The 17193-nt window shown below is 44.0% G+C and overlaps 1 protein-coding gene and 1 pseudogene across 5 annotated transcripts in view; one reads left to right on the forward strand and one right to left on the reverse strand.

Moving 5' to 3' along the window:
* Positions 1-17193, reverse strand: part of APLP2 (amyloid beta precursor like protein 2) — a 70480-nt gene that overhangs the window by 38879 nt on the left and 14408 nt on the right. The gene's annotated exons all lie outside the window — the stretch shown is intronic.
* Positions 15931-16966, forward strand: LOC132369546 (mitochondrial carrier homolog 2-like; annotated as a pseudogene).

The following is a 17193-nucleotide window of genomic DNA, read 5'->3' on the forward strand; positions in this document are numbered from 1 at the left end:
TCATTAAAAGGTATAAAGATGCACACGACAAAGGCACTTAATTCTCACACTGAGCTGGAGATGTGCACAAAAATGCCTCTTCTACTGGCCATTCTTCTTCTGGGAGCCATATCCGAGGATTAAGGCTAGAAACTTGGGTTATGATACAGAGGGAAACGGGCACACAGTACATAAGTGGTACATACAGAGACAAAGGCAAGCAAACCCCAGGGATGCTCTGTGCACCAAAACCAGTGTTCCAGCGAATTCCTTCCTTCCTACTCTTCAAAAGCTCAGACAGAAACGAACAAAGAAAATCCAGGAAGACATGATAAATATGTAAGCAAGAAAGCCAAATCTACAGGTTAGAAGGAAAGTATTTCCTAAACCGGCTATAAATGAACTACCACAGTTAAACGTGAAAGACGCTGAGCGATCCTTTCCAAATTCTCTCTACGGACTGGTATATTTTAACATTAAACAGGATGTCAGGGTGGTATCTAATCTTTCGGAAGTACAGGGGTGGGGGAGGGAGGCATTTGCCTCTTTAATTCCAGAAATGAATACAGGTAAGAAACAGCATCAGTCAATTACATGAGCTCACCCAGGCCACAGCCGGGGCACGGTCAGAGCTGTGCAAGCAGTCGCTCGTCACGCTGAAGATGACAGTCCACGTGTGGCTCGCTATGGCTGTGGGCTGAAAGGCCACAAGAGTTCCAAGTGTACGAATGCTCAGTTTACGGGTCAACCACTGAGGTCCACACATCGGTGGTAAGTGCATTTGATCTTTGTGCAGAGATGGTCAACAGTGCCTTCCCTACGGAGGATCTAAAATACCAGAGGTTAGAGCAGCAGGAAGAGATAGCCTGACAGCCACAGCTCCTCACATCGGTTTCCACCAAGGAGAAGGAGGGCAACTGGAGCCAGTCCAGACAGCTCACAGGCTGCCGTGATTCATTTCTGAGTTCAGGAAGATTAATCCCTGTGGTCATCAGAGACTCTCAAGAAGGTATCATCTGCAATATAAAAAGCCTCTGCGGACCACGTCTAGGGATCAACTAATCAAACATACCCCAACCTTACCTAGGGTATAACAGGACCGCTTTTTCCTGTAATGTTTGTGCTTCTTTCCTTTGAAAATGCTCGTATTTAATGTGCTCTCCATTTTCTGAGGCACACACTGTGCCTTGACCCATTACATCAACGTATAAATCAATCTGTGTCCTAACCTAACATGTTACAAATGGGATTTCGTTGCCAAGTCAGCACTTCTGATATCCTGTGAACCTGAAATCCTCTACGAAAGAAAATTAATGCCCCACGCGTGGGCACTACGGCCAGCCCTTGATCTATGCACACTGCAGCATTTTTAAGGCTTTGAAAACAAATTGCATCAACTGCTTTCCTAGCCCAGCATTTCCATTTTACTTAATAATTCATTCTTAATAAGAAATTCCATTTTATTAATTTGACTCAGCTACCCAAGGATGGAAATTCAACTTGGTAAAAAGTGCTTCTAGTAACTTGGTTGAAAACCTGAAATGGCTTTAAAGCAATAAATAAATAGAAACAAACATAAATCTGTACCTAACTTCAAACAGGGCCTTTAATCATCACCTCAAGAGAAGCAACTCCTGGGCCCACCTCAGCCCCACCTCCCTTCACAAAGCCTCCCAATCCAAAGCAAACAGTTAATCCATTACTTCCTTCCTCACTAAAGCTACTGCCCCAGATTCCAATTTGGCTCCAGGCTCTGTGAAAGTGCCTGCCATGGAGGGAGTATCCTCCAAAGAGGAGGGCTTTATTCTAATCCTGAGGGTGTCTGTTTCCTGCGACAGGAAGTGCTCCTGTGGTCCATGTACCGCCGAGGAGCAGGGCAGCACAGCTCCAGCTCCCATTAGAGCACTGAACGTGTAGCACCTACTCACCACTGGCACAGGAGTGACATCAAGACACAGACTCTTGCTCAAAGACCCTCCTTTTTAAATGAAGAAGTCAGTAAAATGACAATCTATTCATGGATGTGAAGATCCTGTATTCATTTCTGTTTGTTTAAGTTCTGAATGGTACTTCATGATTCCTAAATTAAAATGACTTAGGTCTGTGTCCACAAACCTGCACCTAAGATTTACTTAATCAAACAAAGTTTAAAAAATCCATAGTTTCAAGGTTATCGCCCCAATATATTAACTACAAAAGGGAAGACAAATTACTTCACAGTGGAGACGCTGCCGTCAACCTCACCAGCCATAAATTCGTGTAAGAGGACAGATGAGGAAAGACACACCGAGGGACTGTCTCAGACTGGAGGCTATGGAGAAAAAACAGATGCAACGTGGGAGCGCAGACAGGATCCTGGAACAGGAAAAGGACACTGGTGGGAAAACTGGAGCAGCATCTGAATAAGGCCTGTGCATCAGTTAACACTGCTGTACCAATGTCAAGCTCTCAGTTTTGATAACTGCACGAGGGTTACGTCAGATGTTAATATTGAGAGAGGCGCAGTCTAAGGGTACAGGGGAACTCCCTCTAGTATTTTTGCAACTTTTTAAAAACTCTAAAATTAGTTCAAAATAAAACAGTTTTGATCTTTTTAAATCCTGTTCATCGCTTGCCTGAATTTCGACTGTAACTGGACGGTTTCAATCTGCAAAGAGAAGACACGCTCTTTGGCAGGGCGACGAGCAAGTATAATCAGAGCAGGCCCAGTACCTACCTGAAAATCTTAACTATTTATTCTGAACATACCCTAATGTAGTAAAACCCCATGCGTATATATATTACATTTGATTTATCTCCAATGGGAGGACTATTACAATTCTGCCCAAAACCTAACGTATGAGAAACTCCACTTCTGTTACTGTCCAAAGGGTGACTGTAGTTTGAAGTCCCTAGTGCATCTTCCTCAGCAGTAGAGCGTGAAGCTTTCAATTTAAAAAAGCTCCAAGGACTTCCCTGGTGGCACAGTGGTTAAGAATCCACCTGCCGATGCAGGGGATACGGGTTTGAGCCCTGGTCCGGGAAGATCCCACATGCCGCAAAGCAACTAAGCCCATGCACCACAACTACTGAGCCTGCGCTCTAGAGCCCATAAGCCACAACTATTGAGTCCATGCACCGCAACTACTGAAGCTCGCGTGCTCTAGGGCCCGTGAGCTGCAACTACTGAGCCCGCATGCTGCATCTACTGAAGCCCGCACGCCTAGAGCCCGTGCTCTGCAACGAGAGAAGCCACCGTGATGATAAGCCCGCGCAGTGCCACGAAGAGTAGCCCCCGCTCACCGCAACTAGAGAAAGCCCGCGTGCAGCAACGAAGACCCACTGCAGCCAAAAAAAAAAAAAAAAAAAAGCTCCAAACTTCAAACATTTCAACACACTATTTAATAAAATATCAGGATTCTTGTTAAGCATTTTCCAGCTTGAACAGCAAACTGAGAAACCTGTTCTTAAAAGTGACAGTTTACGTTACGCCAACTGAAAATCCTTGGCTTTTTGTTGTTGTTAACATTTGAACTTAATTCTAATTAGAAGCTTGTGAATTAGGGTTAGGCGGAAAAACTCTGAATGTAAAAGGCCATTATTCTTCCAGCCATTATTCTTCCACTGACGTATGCCAGCTGTTAGGTATCATTTTCATAGGCAGTAATTTATACAAATAATCCCTGCTTTTATTAGAGCTGTAAATATTAAAGTATACATGATGTATCATTTCCAAGACTGAAAATGGTTTAGACTGTCTCCAAGGCTTTTTATAGGAACATGGTAATTTGTCCATCTGGATTACACTGGGAAGGATCCAAGCACCAAGATTTAAGAGAGGTCTGTCTTTCTGTATGTGTCTCTAAGATGAGAGCTAAGAGTCTTTTATAAAGGAAGTTACTGAAATACATAAAACACTTTCAAGTAAAAAAAAAAAGGCAGAACAGTGTTTATGGATCTAAAATTCTCAAGTGAACAAGTTCTTTACAGGCTCCTGTGTTTCTTTCCAATTGCCTGTAATAGGGATTCCACGAAACTGACCTCCTCGGGTACAGAGGTCCCAGGGACGTGGCCCGGCCAGCCATCACCTTCCGCTCCTTCCACTCCTGACCCTGGAGGAAGTACGCGATGTGACGGCGAAGAGCACGGGCTGTACGAGGTGGACACACCGTGACTGTGTTCCAGCCCCACCACTGATAGGCTGTGCCACGTTTGGCAGGTTCCCTAACCTCTCTGGACCTCAGTCCCCTGTCTATAAAATAAGGACAATAGTAACTACACACCACAGTGCTGTTTTGAGGTTTAAATGAGTTTAACACACGTAAAGTGCTTGAAACAGTGCTTGTTACATAGGCGTTCTTCAAGTGTTGGTGGCTATTAGTATCAGGCTTTAAATTTCTTTATCTGTAAAACAGGGCTACTGACATACTATCCCTCTCAGGCCTGTTGTGGGATTAAATTAAGAGAATGCACGTAAGCACTAAGCACAACACCCGACTCAAACGTTAGCATCGCTATCGTCGGCTGGCTCCTGAAGACGTCATTTTCTCTGGCCACGAGAACCAGGGCTTAAGTCACGGGCACACCACGTGACCAGTCATCCTCCCCAGACCCACGAAATGGGGTGAAGGCTGCACATTCCTTCTCTACCTTTGAAATGTGGACACGCCTGAAGAGGCCTGCACTCACACTCCACACTTTATTTTCAGGGAATTCAGTCACCAAATGTTTATATGACAATTTAATACTGTCTTACCATTTAAACCCCCCCCAGAAAATCACTGGGGGTTTGCTGGCTTCCTAGTTCTGGTCCAGCTTCCAGCCAAATGGAAGTGAGGTCAAAATGAACCTGGGCTTTCTACAGAGACACTGCTGTGATCACGAGGGCACTACGTTATTTCTCTAAATCTGTTTTCTTGAGGGATATTCCCTTGACTTACAGGCTAAGTAGCCTCACGGAGGTTATTTAGTTTCTCTCCTGACCCCAGTTTTCACTTTTGGGCAACATAAATATGGCGTTACCCAAATGTTAGGTATTACAATAAATGACACCCACAATATTAGCTCTGGCTCACACTACGGCAGACAGAAGTCTACTTTCCTACAGCTCCTGATGCATAAGAAACATGGCTTGCAAACAAAGACAGCTTCTTCACTGAATACAAATCTGCACGATTCCAAACAAAAGCAGTAATATGTCACGCTTTGAAGGCTGCTACCTGCAGAGGTCAGAAAGCCAGGAGGATGGAGTATGAATATTAACATCAGAGGATCTCCATGGTGTGAACCTGGTATTCCCCTTGGCACTCATTGGCCAGTATTACTCAGGCAGCAACCAAGAGCCTGCTAAATAAACAGCCTAGACAGGGTTGGCGGGAGGTGTGTAGCTTGTTTCCTAAACCTTAAAAGGCTGAAATGATTTCAAGTAACAAACACCCAGAAGTACAGATGATTAAATATTAGTCATTAAATATGTTCATTCTAAGTCATTCTTATTGATTCACAGATGACAGAAATACTACAAGTAACGGAGAGTTTTCTGTTGAATATCCAAGCACAAACCTGGCAATATTCTCAGAAGTTATAAGCTTACTTCTGGCTGATTTGATGCTCTATAATATTTTGTTTATTTTAAAGGCATTAAGTCAGTCATTAAAAATTAGGTAATTTGGGGGCATATTTCAAATATTTCATGCACTTGAAACAATAAATCACACCTCTTTTTAAAAAATTCTATTCTTCAGATAGAAATATTTCACTAAAATAAACACTCAACTTAGTGATTTTTACCAAGGTTAAGTTGGGAAACTATCTAACATGTCAGCTTTGGCTGAAATGCTCTGACTTCAAGGTGTTACAAGCACAAACATCAACAGCCAATGTCAGACATCTGAACTGATTTCACTGGATCTTTTTTCCTTTAATACACTATCTGGGAAAAGATAAGAAGAAGTGACTGTCCTGAATTCTAAGGTTCTCTTCTTTTTTACCTTTGCTTTAAAATGTTTTTCAGAGGATGGCAGCCGTAATAAATGGGTAGTCTGTTTTTTTAAAATGCTCCTTCCATAATATTAAGAGCTGACAACTTTATCTATCTAAAATGTTTTTCTTAGCTTTTACTATTCCATGAAAACCAAAGAGTTAGCACTTTATTTCTAAGGTTCTGTGACGCTGAATGGCAAGAAAGAGCAGAAATTCCTCCGTGAATAACCCATATCTTTCTTTCTTTATAAATAGAAAATAAGACAATTTGGCAGGATGACATTCACAGGGCAGGGAGAGGAAATGCACATTTAAAAATACAAAATTGGCAATTTCCATATGCTATTCTGCTAAACATTTCACTGTTTACTAGGTCAAGCAATATTCACACACCAATCTTGATGTAACAAATCACTCTGACTTCTAACGTCCATCAAAACAGCTATGAAAATAACACAAATATGAAAGAGCTCCACCCTCTCCAAGTTCAAATCAAGTCAGAAAGGCATCTTTGCCATGATTTATGCAGCATTTAAATGTAAGAGTAAATACTGTATTATCAGCTCACACCAGATCTGCCTGCAGACAATAATTCTTCCTGTCTGGGACCCATGCCCATGCACATTATTGTAATTATCAGCAATTTAAAAAAATAAAGCAATAAAGCGAGTATGAGCTGCTTGTCAGCATGCTTACTGCTTGCTGTCTCTGCCATTAATTAGCCTTCCTGGGCACCAGCCACCTAACTACTAAATAAATGCATAAAGGAGAGCAGGAAAAGCTACGCCCAAGTAAAAAGAATAAATAAAAAGGATGTAAACGTGTGTGTGCACGCCCCCCAGAGGGGAAAGCCCAGGAGCACTTCTGTCCCACTGGTCAGGTGGGCTCCTGGGGAGCTATGTCCACCCTGCCTTCCGAGACCCACTCCGACCACAGCATTCTGAATCATCTCAAGGCAGAACATATCACTCACTCTGGTGTTCCAAGAGATTCCAACTCTTGACGACCCCTGCTTCCTCCCCGCTCCATCAACCCATCTGGCGATGGGCACCACCCTCCTGGGCACAAGCCAGGGTCTCTCCTGCCTCAAGGCTCTCCACCTCGATCTCTGCCCCTGCTCTTCCCTGAGCCGTCACGTCTCCCCTTTCAGGACCCAGCTCGAATGTGCATCTCTGGGGGCCCTTCCCAAGGACAGGCCCCACCCTGCCGGTGTTTTGTTTTCCCCTCCAGCAACAGGAAACCACCTGTTTATTCACCTGCACTGCCCATATCCCTCCAACAGGATGCAGGTTGGCAGGGGGTGGGGCTGTGTTTGGGGGGGGGGGCATCCGGGTTTTCTAACCTCGGCACCTGGAAACAGCACCAACTACCTAGTAGGTAATCATTCACACCCAAGGAGGTGACTGTCTGACTCTGAAGGCTGTGCTCTTGTTTTCCCTCCAACACATTTAGTTAAACTAGTAAGAATTAAGCAGATACCACTCAGCAGCGATTTCTAAATGATTAACACTGTGCTAGCCTTCACGTAAGTACATCTGTAATGAATGACAAGTAAAATGAAAACAACTCAGGCAGCATGGCAAGTTTCCATTTTTTATTTTTTGCCACTTGAGTCCACGTGCCCAGCCTGAAAAGCCACCCACCACCAGGTTCCTAGCGGAGTCCTCCACCCCAAGGCGGCCCTTCCAGCCTTTTCTCCCACTATTTATGCCTCAACATTTCTAAATGACAAGCTTTACTTCCATACCTTTTCAGTCCGGACATCATCGATCGACTTCTATTCAAAAGGATTGAACTCTTAAACCACTAGACCCTATGTTCACCCACCTTCTTCCCCTTGCTCTGCTGGTCAAATCAATATTCCTATTTACGTGATTATGCCATAAAAAGGTACTACGGGGGCTTCTCTGGTGGCGCAGTGGTTGAGAATCTGCCTGCCAACGCAGGGGACACGGGTTCGAGCCCTGGTCTGGGAAGATCCCACATGCCGCGGAGCAACTGGGCCCGTGAGCCACAACTACTGAGCCTGCGCGTCTGGAGCCTGTGCTCCGCAACAAGAGAGGCCGCGATAATGAGAGGCCCGCGCACCGCGATGAAGAGTGGCCCCCGCTTGCCGCGACTGGAGAAAGCCCTCACACAGAAACGAAGACCCAACACAGCAATCAATCAATCAATCAATCAAAAATTTTTTTAAAAAGGTACTACGGTTCCAGGTCCTTCCTTAGGCATCTATTTTCCCCCCTCGGCCTCTGCAAGGCCATCTCTTCCTTTACCCGCCTGTACTGACCGCTGGCACTCAGCCTGCCAGGAAGATCTGCAGAGAAGATTGGATGGCTCTGATCCCTTTCCTTGAAGACAAGGCACCGTCCTCCTGCTTCAACTGCGCTGATGACTCTCCAGGCCTGAGCACAGCTGCCACTCCTGGGACTGATCACAACCGTCCTGAAAACCCCTTCCCCCTTCTCTCCTGTTCCCAACTCAGTACTCTGCTCCTTCTTGACTTACCGCCTGCGTCAGTGGCTCACCGCTTCCCACAGCCTCCCGAAAACTTTCACACGTGAAACTTTTTATCTTACGCACACACTTTGCTGGCAATTTGGACAAGCACTAAATTGAAACCTGGACACAGTTTTCCCTCAGAGTTTAAGATACGGAGCTAGGGCCTTCTAGCTTCCGGCACTGCTGCTGGTACATCTAAAGCCAATTTGATCCCTCGTTCTTTATGCAGGTCTGGTTTTTTCCTATATGGAAGTAAAATCTTACCAATCTTCGGTATCCTGAGATTCAATTCTAATAGGCCTGGGTCTGAGTTTTTGTCACTCACTTGCCTGAGCGCTCAGTGGGCCACATCAATGTGGAAACACTCAGTCCTGGGTTTCCTCTCTCCTCTTTCTGAAATTCTTACCAGCCGCATCTTACCTCCTATAATGATCTTCTTCCTTTCTTACCTCTTCCAGATTCTTTCTGTTCCCTTTCAGAACGATTTCTAACCAGATTTTTAAATGTCTGGTACCACATTTCTAACCACCAAGAACTCTTCCTTGTTCTCAGAAAGCCTTTTTTTTATCGCAAACTATTGTTTCACAGAGGAAACCCCCTCTCCTCTCTGAGGTAAATATCAAGAGCCTACTGAAGTTACCTGCCTGTTCCCTGCACGGTCTTTAAGCTGCTGTTCCCGCATCTGTTTTGTTCTTGTTCAAGGTGTTCCTGAAGTGGCTGGAGACCCTAAGTCATCTAACTCAGTGTTGAGGAAAGGGACCCTGCTGGTCATGGACAGACGTTGCCCAGAGAGGAATCCTTCAGCTCCCTGACTGGGGCCCCCGAGCCTGGCTGCTGCGGGTCTGGGGGGCCTAGGAAGGGAGCCTTTCCCCTCTCAGTGCCTCCTGTTCTGCTGCTCCTGGCGTCCCGAGGAACCTGAAGTCTTCTCCTGAGGTGCGGCGAGGTGGGCTGAGGTGCGGTATTCAGGGCCCGATTACTCCTGTTTAGCTTCAACCCCTCCCTGCCATTAGCCTCACCCTGATGCTTCCCATCCCTCATTCAAGGTCTGCTCTGCAGATCAGCTTGCTTTTACCTGGTGTCCCTGCATTTAGGTTCCAGCTTTTCTGGTCTGCTGGCTCGGTCACTAGGTCCATCGTCAAGTCTGCATGGACATCTTTTCTTCTCTCCTGTTCTCTGTCCTTGTTGGTCTGTTCACTCTCTCACCAGGACAGAGTTAGAGCTAGAACCCTCCACCTGCACCCTCCACCCTCCATCTCTCTCTTTTTTTAAAAAATATTTATTTGGCTGCGCCGGGTCTTAGTTGCAGCATGCAAACTCTTCGTTGCGGCATGTGGGATCTAGTTCCCCGACCAGGGATCGAACCCGGGCCCCCTGCGTTGGGAGCGCGGAGTCCTGGCCACTGAACCGTCATGGAAGTCCCTCCGCCTGCATCTCTTGAGGTGCAACAATTCAAAAGCCACTAACTATGAATATATTTGAAAACTAGAGATGAGAAGTATTAATAAAATTGAGAGCTTCTATCTTGATTATTTAAACATAATGCCTTTAAGAAAATAAAACTCTGATCCTTTCCTCAGATTATTTCATTTGATCATTTTACAGTTATGTTAGTCAATATGCTAGTCACTGGGTGTTATGAGCTGAACTGTGCCCCCCTTAAATTCATACGTTGAAGTCCTAACCCCATCACCTCCAAATGCGACCTTATTTAGAAATAAGGTTGTTGCAGATATCAGTAATTAAGATCAGGTCACACTGGAGTGGGGTGGCCCCTAATCCCACCTGAATGGCACCCCTATAAAAGGAGGAAAAATGTGAAGAGACAACACACACACACAGGGAGAATGCCACGTGAAGATGGGAGTTATGCTGCCCAAAGTCAAGAACTATCAGAAGCCGAGAGAAGCTTGGGACAGATTCCCCCCTCAGACCTTCAGAGGGAGCATGACCCAGCAGCACGTTGATCTTAAACTTCCAGCCTCCAGGAACAGGGAGACAATAAATTTCAACTGCTTAAGCCACGCAGTCCGTGGTACTTTGCCACGGCCAGCCTAGCAAATGAATACGCTGGCTAAGCGAGTAAGACTCAGTCTAAGTATCTGGGGAGCTCACCGTCTTAGAGACAGGATCCAGACCCAGGGAAGCCCAGGCCTATAGTGTAACACTTACATTATGCACAAGAGGTAAGGAAGTGGAGACGGCGCCGTCATCTGAGAAGCGCTGCGGCAGGGGTAGGCGCGGGGCTGCGGGGAGGGGACGGCTAAGTCTCCAGAACCCCCTCCCCAAGGAAACTGGGCCGGGGTTCTCCTCCAGCGCCAGCACCACAACGACCCTGCTGGGCATATTTTAGAAGGTGGGAGGGTGTGATGTGGCAAGATCAGGTGGAGACAAGGGGGCCGCTTAGGAAGCCTCTGCATTCATCCAGGAGATTATACATGTTGAAATGATAGTATCTCAGATATACAGAGTTAAATAGACTATATTGTTAAAGCTCATTTCACCTATTTTTGCTTTTTAAAAAAAATGTCAACTAGAAAAAGTTACATTTCATATGTGGCTCGCCTTTATTTCTATTGGACAGCGCTGTGTTAAGTGTTCAGCTAACACTGTGCTAGGGGAAGACACGACCGGAACGACTTTTTTTCATTTACCTGTAGATTCTGTTTAACTGCAGTTTCCTTTCTTCCGTTATGAAGGCTAGCAAGAGTTTCTGGCATTTACAAGAATGGGGTCCTTGGATGGCTAAATGGGTAAGAGCCACAAAGCTTCTCTAAAGAGGCCAGGCTTGTGCAAAAGAGACAAGTGGTTACAAGTAAAATAACGAACGGGAATTAGACAGGAAAAAGGACCCTGAGACACTTCTTCTTAAAAAGGATTTGGTATGGGTTATGTAAGTGGGTAAAGCAGTGCCAAGAGCCCAAGTTCTTATTTTATCCAACTGCTGGAGGGTGGGGGAGGATGGCAACCCGCCTCCATCCCCCAACTCTTTAGATCCTACAGATAGTAAAAGAAGCCTGATTGAGACATTAACAAACAGACGAAACAAAAACAAAAAGACACTCTCTCAGGCTTCTGACAACCACAGAACAAAACCCAAAGGTCTTCCAAAGACCAAAAAAAAAAAAGGCCAGAACAGATAGAGTATATATGATATGGTACTCACATCACACAGGAATTTGAGTCAATACACACTTGCAAGGGCCTTATCAGAGCAGGCTCCAGAGACAACAAATTGAAGTCACAAGTTCTCACCCACATGGAGGCTCGGGCTGGTAAGGGAGACATCACGTGAACAGAATAATCCTAATATAAAAGGAAAAATCCCCAAACTCTACAGTAGTAGTAGTCTTACAAAGTCATCAGAACTAGTTCACCTTGAAGCCTTCAAAAACTGGCAGGCCAAGCAGCTATTTAAGTATAATACTATCCGGTAACTTAGCACCCAAGCCAAATTTGGGCAATCCGTGCTGGCCTATTAGAATGATTCTCCTTCACCTTCCTTGGGAACAGCTATTAAGTAGCTCAATGGAAGAATTTTTGCAACTCACTTCTAACACCTGATGCCAGGATGAAAACAAGTGTTCATATTAGGTTAAAGTGAATTCTTTGGCCCTATGGAAAAAACGGGTTTCAAATATTTCCAAACGTACATAAGACTTAATAGTAACCCTCACGTAACATCACAAAAGCCACACCTTAGTCTCAGTAATATTTAACATGATAATATTTTACTTGGCCAACAATGAACCCTACCTATGCTGGTATAAAATGATGTAATCGAGGTCCTATATTTGTACAGGACACATTACCTCTCTGATCACTTGTCTCTTTGTTTTCTTCCAAACATTTTCTCCCATAAAACTCCAAAATGTTCCAAATACTGATGTGATATCCAAAAGAAATTTATCTTCACAAATTACCAAGTAAAAAGGATGCTAGAAGTGGTACAGCTATAACATTACCTTCTTAATGTTTACTGAAACAAACATCATTACCTCAAATCGACTCAGAGTCTATGTTCTATTTTATTTTCTATAGCTTTTCAGAGACAGGCATAGATGTTGCTCGCCTAGTATCAGATCACCATGGGGATACTTTAGTGAGGATTCAATCGTCCAGTAGGGACTGGTGCTGGATTTATAATCTGCCTTAACTCCCACCATCCTGTGACAAATTTGCTTCTTCACTCGCCACACACCCACACACACGTAATGGCTCAGCTTGGCTGGGAGCTTATCAGCTTTGAGTCTGTGCTTTGTATTTAATCTTTCAAAATCAATACTTAAAACATTTTAATCTGATTTTAATCTGTCCTACTATTTCCATTGTTTAAAAACAACACTAACCAACACTCAGTCTCAATGACTTGTATCAATTCACAAGATTAATCTTTCAAAACAACAGCCCAGCAGGATATTTTATTAATGTAGATCCTGAGGCAGTTAATCAAGCCTCAAGTAATCATTTTTCTTAAAGAGTTGCTATGAGAAAGAGACAGAGAGAGAGAGAGACACACACGGAGGGGGAGGGAGAGAGAGGGGGACAGAGAGGGAAGGAAAAAAAGAGTTGCTGTAAGGAAAAACATTCATACAGCATTAAGAAGAAATCCTCTTCAAAAGGGGGGCGGGGGAGGGCAGAGTCCAACCAGCCAATCAGCGAAGATTCTGCTATGAAATGTGGTTTGCAATTCACTTGAAAATGAGTAATAAATCGTTATTGCAAGAGGTGATTTCAAGCCAACTTTATCCTCTTTTCAACAAGCGTTGAAAACTCTGTGCCTCTAGATGACAGAGAACAGACAGGGGTATAAGACAAAATGACAACCCACACTCAGCCTCCCTTGGGGAGACTAGAGTCTCTGACAAATAAAGGGGGCCTGCTGCTGCCATATCCAAAAAAATAAAAAGAAAGGAAACAAGTGTTGGCCAAGATGTGTGGAAATTGGAACCCTTGCCACTGATGGTGGGAATGTAAAATGGTGCAACCCCTGTGGAAAAGAGGTTGGCAGTTCTCAAAAAGTTAAACATAGAATTACCATATGATCCAGCAATTACACTTTCCAGTACATACCCAAAAGAACTGAAAGCAGGAACTTAATGGCTGACAATGTAAAAATACCTGGAAGTAAACCCTATAAGTAGGTTCTTTAAAAAAGATAAGCTAGATTAAAATAATATATTTTTAAAAGACTGGAGAAGTGTTGACTATCATTTTTCCAACCACCTAAAATGCTTTTGTTTATCATCTTAGGATGATAAACAAAAGAAGCCAAAAAGTTGGCGTGGCCAAAAAGTTCCTTGGGTGTTTAAGTAAAAAGAAGACATTTTTCATTTCACCAAGAACTTTACTGAAAAACATATTCACCGTTTTTTTAAAATTTATTTATTTTTGTCTGCATTGGGTCTTCGTTGCTGCACGGGCTTTTCTCTAGTTGCGGTGAGTGGGGGCTACTCTTCGTTGCAGTGCGTGGGCTTCTCATTGTGGTGGCTTCTCTTGTTGCGGAGCATGGGCTCTAGGCACGTGGGCTTCAGTGGTTGTGGCACATGGGCTTCAGTGTTTGTAGCACGTGGGCTCAGCAGTTGTGGCGCACGGGCTTAGTTGCTCCACGGCATATATTCACCGTTTTATTCCACTACCTTCTGCCATTTTTCAGGCAACTTCCTAATTTCATCTTCCCAAAACTTTTAATCTTTTTTTGGTGAATTTTATTTTATTTTTTTATACAGCAGGTTATTAGTTATCTATTTTATACATTAGTGTACATATGTCCATCCCAATCTCCCAATTCATCACACCATCACCACCGGCCCCCACCCCACCCCAGCTTTCCCCCCTTGGTGTCCATACGCCAAAACGTTTTATCTTTTTGAGCAAAGAACTGTCCCAGGTGCCTTTTAGTCTTCCAGGGAATTGAAATTTTTTCCATTAAGAGAATTTTGTAAAGACTGAAATAAATGGAAATCCAAAGGTGCAATGTCCAGTGAATACAGCAGATGAATCAGAACTTCCCAGCCAAGCTGTAATAGTTTTTGCCTGGTCATCAAAGAAACACGCAGTCTTGCGTTATCCTGACGAAAGATTATGCGTTTTCTGTTGACTAATTCCAGATGCTTTTGGTCGAGTGCTACTTTCAGTTGGTCTAACTGGGAGCAGTACTTGTTGGAATGAATCGTTTGGCTTTCTGGAAGGAGCTCATAATAGAGGACTCCCTTCCAATCCCACCATATACACAACATCACTTTCTTTGGATGAAGACCGGCCTTTGGTGTGGTTGGTGGTGGTTCATTTCACTTTGCCCCACGATCTCTTCTGTTCCACGTTATTGTACAGTATCCACTTTTCATCGCCCGTCGCAATTTGTTTTAAAAACGGAACATTTTCATTATGTTTAAGTAGAGAATCGTATGCGGAAATACTGTCAAGAGGTTTTTTTCTCTTAACTTACGTGGAACCCAAACATCAAAGCGATGAACATAACCAAGCTGGTGCAAATGATTTTCAACACTTGATTTGGATATTTTGAGTATGTCCGCTATCTCCCGAGTGCCATAACGCTGATTGTTCTCAATTAATGTCTCGATTTGATCGCTATCAACTTCAACTGGTCTACCCGACCGTGGAGCATGGTCCAGCGAGAAATCTCCAGCACAAAACTTCGCAAACCACTTTTGACACGTTCGATCCGTCAAAGCACCTTCTCCATACACGGCACAGATCTTTTTGTGCATTTCAGTTGTTTTTACTTTTCTTGAAATAATAAAGCATAATATGCTGAAAATGTTGCTTTTTTTTCCTTCCATCTTCAATATTAAAATGGCTACACAAAACTTCACCGATTTTGATAGTTTTTTTAAAAATGCATACTGATATGACAGCTATCACAATATACAATCTAACGAAACTGTCTGAAATGAAGTTAAAGGCCACTAAGCGCGACTAGAGCCATCCTACGGAAACAGCCGGATGAGCCCAGTAGGCGTCGCCCTCAGCTGTGTGCTATGCGTTCTGCACAGTGCCCTGCATACAGCAGCTTAATAAGTGTCTGCCAATAGCCATGACCACGAAGAACTCCAAATGAACCAGTTACCAGGGAAAGCCTGCAACTCTGCAACAAGTTACATCCAAAGGTTCTTTTAAATGTCAATCTGAGATACAGCTAGAAGGATAAAAAAAAAGAGATATCTACTGCATACTGTTTGCATTAAAGAAAAATTAGGAATGTAAATTATAAAGAAACAAATAAATGACAGAATTAGAAGACTCTTGTTTTTACATAAAATCCTGAAAAGACGGGCAACTTCAAAGATATGCATGTTATTTTGGGGGCGGGGGGGGGCAGTTCTGTCACTAGAAAGCTAATAATTTATACAAATCTCAACTATTTCCAGTGTTTTAGGAAAAAATTATCCTTAAAAACTTAATTCTAGGCGCACCGCGGGCGGGCCAGTGAAGCCAGCGGCCCTGGCACGTGATCCGGGACCGGCTTGGTCACTTGGTGGCTCCATCTGTCTGTCCGTCCGCGGGTGCCATCATGGAGGACGCGGCCAGTCAGGTGCTCCCGGGCTCCGGTCTCACCATCCTGTCCCAGCCGCTCACGTACGTGAAGGTGCTCATCCAGGTGGGATATGAGCCTCTTCCTCCAACAACAGGATGAAATATTTTTGGGCAGCAATTTTGTCAGCTTCCTGGCCTCTCTTGTTATGCTCAGCACATTGCGAGCATCAATGGGAAGTGTGGATTGTTCACAGGCTTAACTCCAAGACTGTGTTCAGGGGTCCTTGGATCTGTGGTCCATGGTAAAGTTTTACCACATTACCAGGAGTGTGACAAGGCTGAGGAGTCAGGATCTGGAAATGTACAGAAAGAAGTTTCATCTTCCTTTGACCGAGTTAGTTATCAAGGAGACAACTCGAGAGGCGATGGCTCATTCTGCTGCTACTCTCGTCATACATCCCTTCCACGTGATCACTCTGAGATCTACGGTACAATTCATTGGCAGAGAATCCAAGTACTGTGGACTTTGTGACTTCCTAGCAACTATCCATCGGGAAGAAGTCATCCTAGGATTTTTTGCGGGTCTTATTCCTCGCCTCCTAGGTGACAGTATTTCTTTGTGGCTCTGTAACTCACTGGCCTACCTCGTCAATACTTATGCACTGGACAGTGGGGTTTCCACCATGAATGAAATGAAGAGTTCTTCCCAAGCTGTCACAGGATTTTTTGCCAGTATGTGGACGTATCTCTTTGTGCTTGTCTCTAATCTTACGGCTGTCAACAACCGGGGGCTTGCTGCTGGATGCCCCCCCTACTCCCCAGTATATTCTTCTTGGATAGATTGCTGGTGCCTGCTACAAAAAGGGGGAAATATGAGCCGAGGAAATAGCTTGTTTTCCCGGAAGGTCCCCTTTGGGAAGACTTATTGTTGTGACCTAAGAATGTTAATTTGAAGATGTGGGGCAGGGACAGTGACATTTCTATAGTCCCAGATGCACAGAATTATGGGAGAGAATGTTGATTTCTATACAGTGTGGCGTGCTTTTTAAATAATCATTTAATCTTGGGAAAATGGAAAAAAAAACACTTAATTCTATCATTTTATAAATATTCCTTAGTTCTTTCTACATAACTGAGCCCACTGTGCATTCACCTAAGTTCAAAGACTCTAGATCTAGAAAGCACCAAATAAGCACCAACTCCATCAAACATTGTGCTACTCAACAATAAAATAAGGGCAAAACACAATAAAATATTCAA

Source organism: Balaenoptera ricei, chromosome 8, assembly GCF_028023285.1.
Source record: "Balaenoptera ricei isolate mBalRic1 chromosome 8, mBalRic1.hap2, whole genome shotgun sequence".
Taxonomy (NCBI): Eukaryota; Metazoa; Chordata; class Mammalia; order Artiodactyla; family Balaenopteridae; genus Balaenoptera; species Balaenoptera ricei.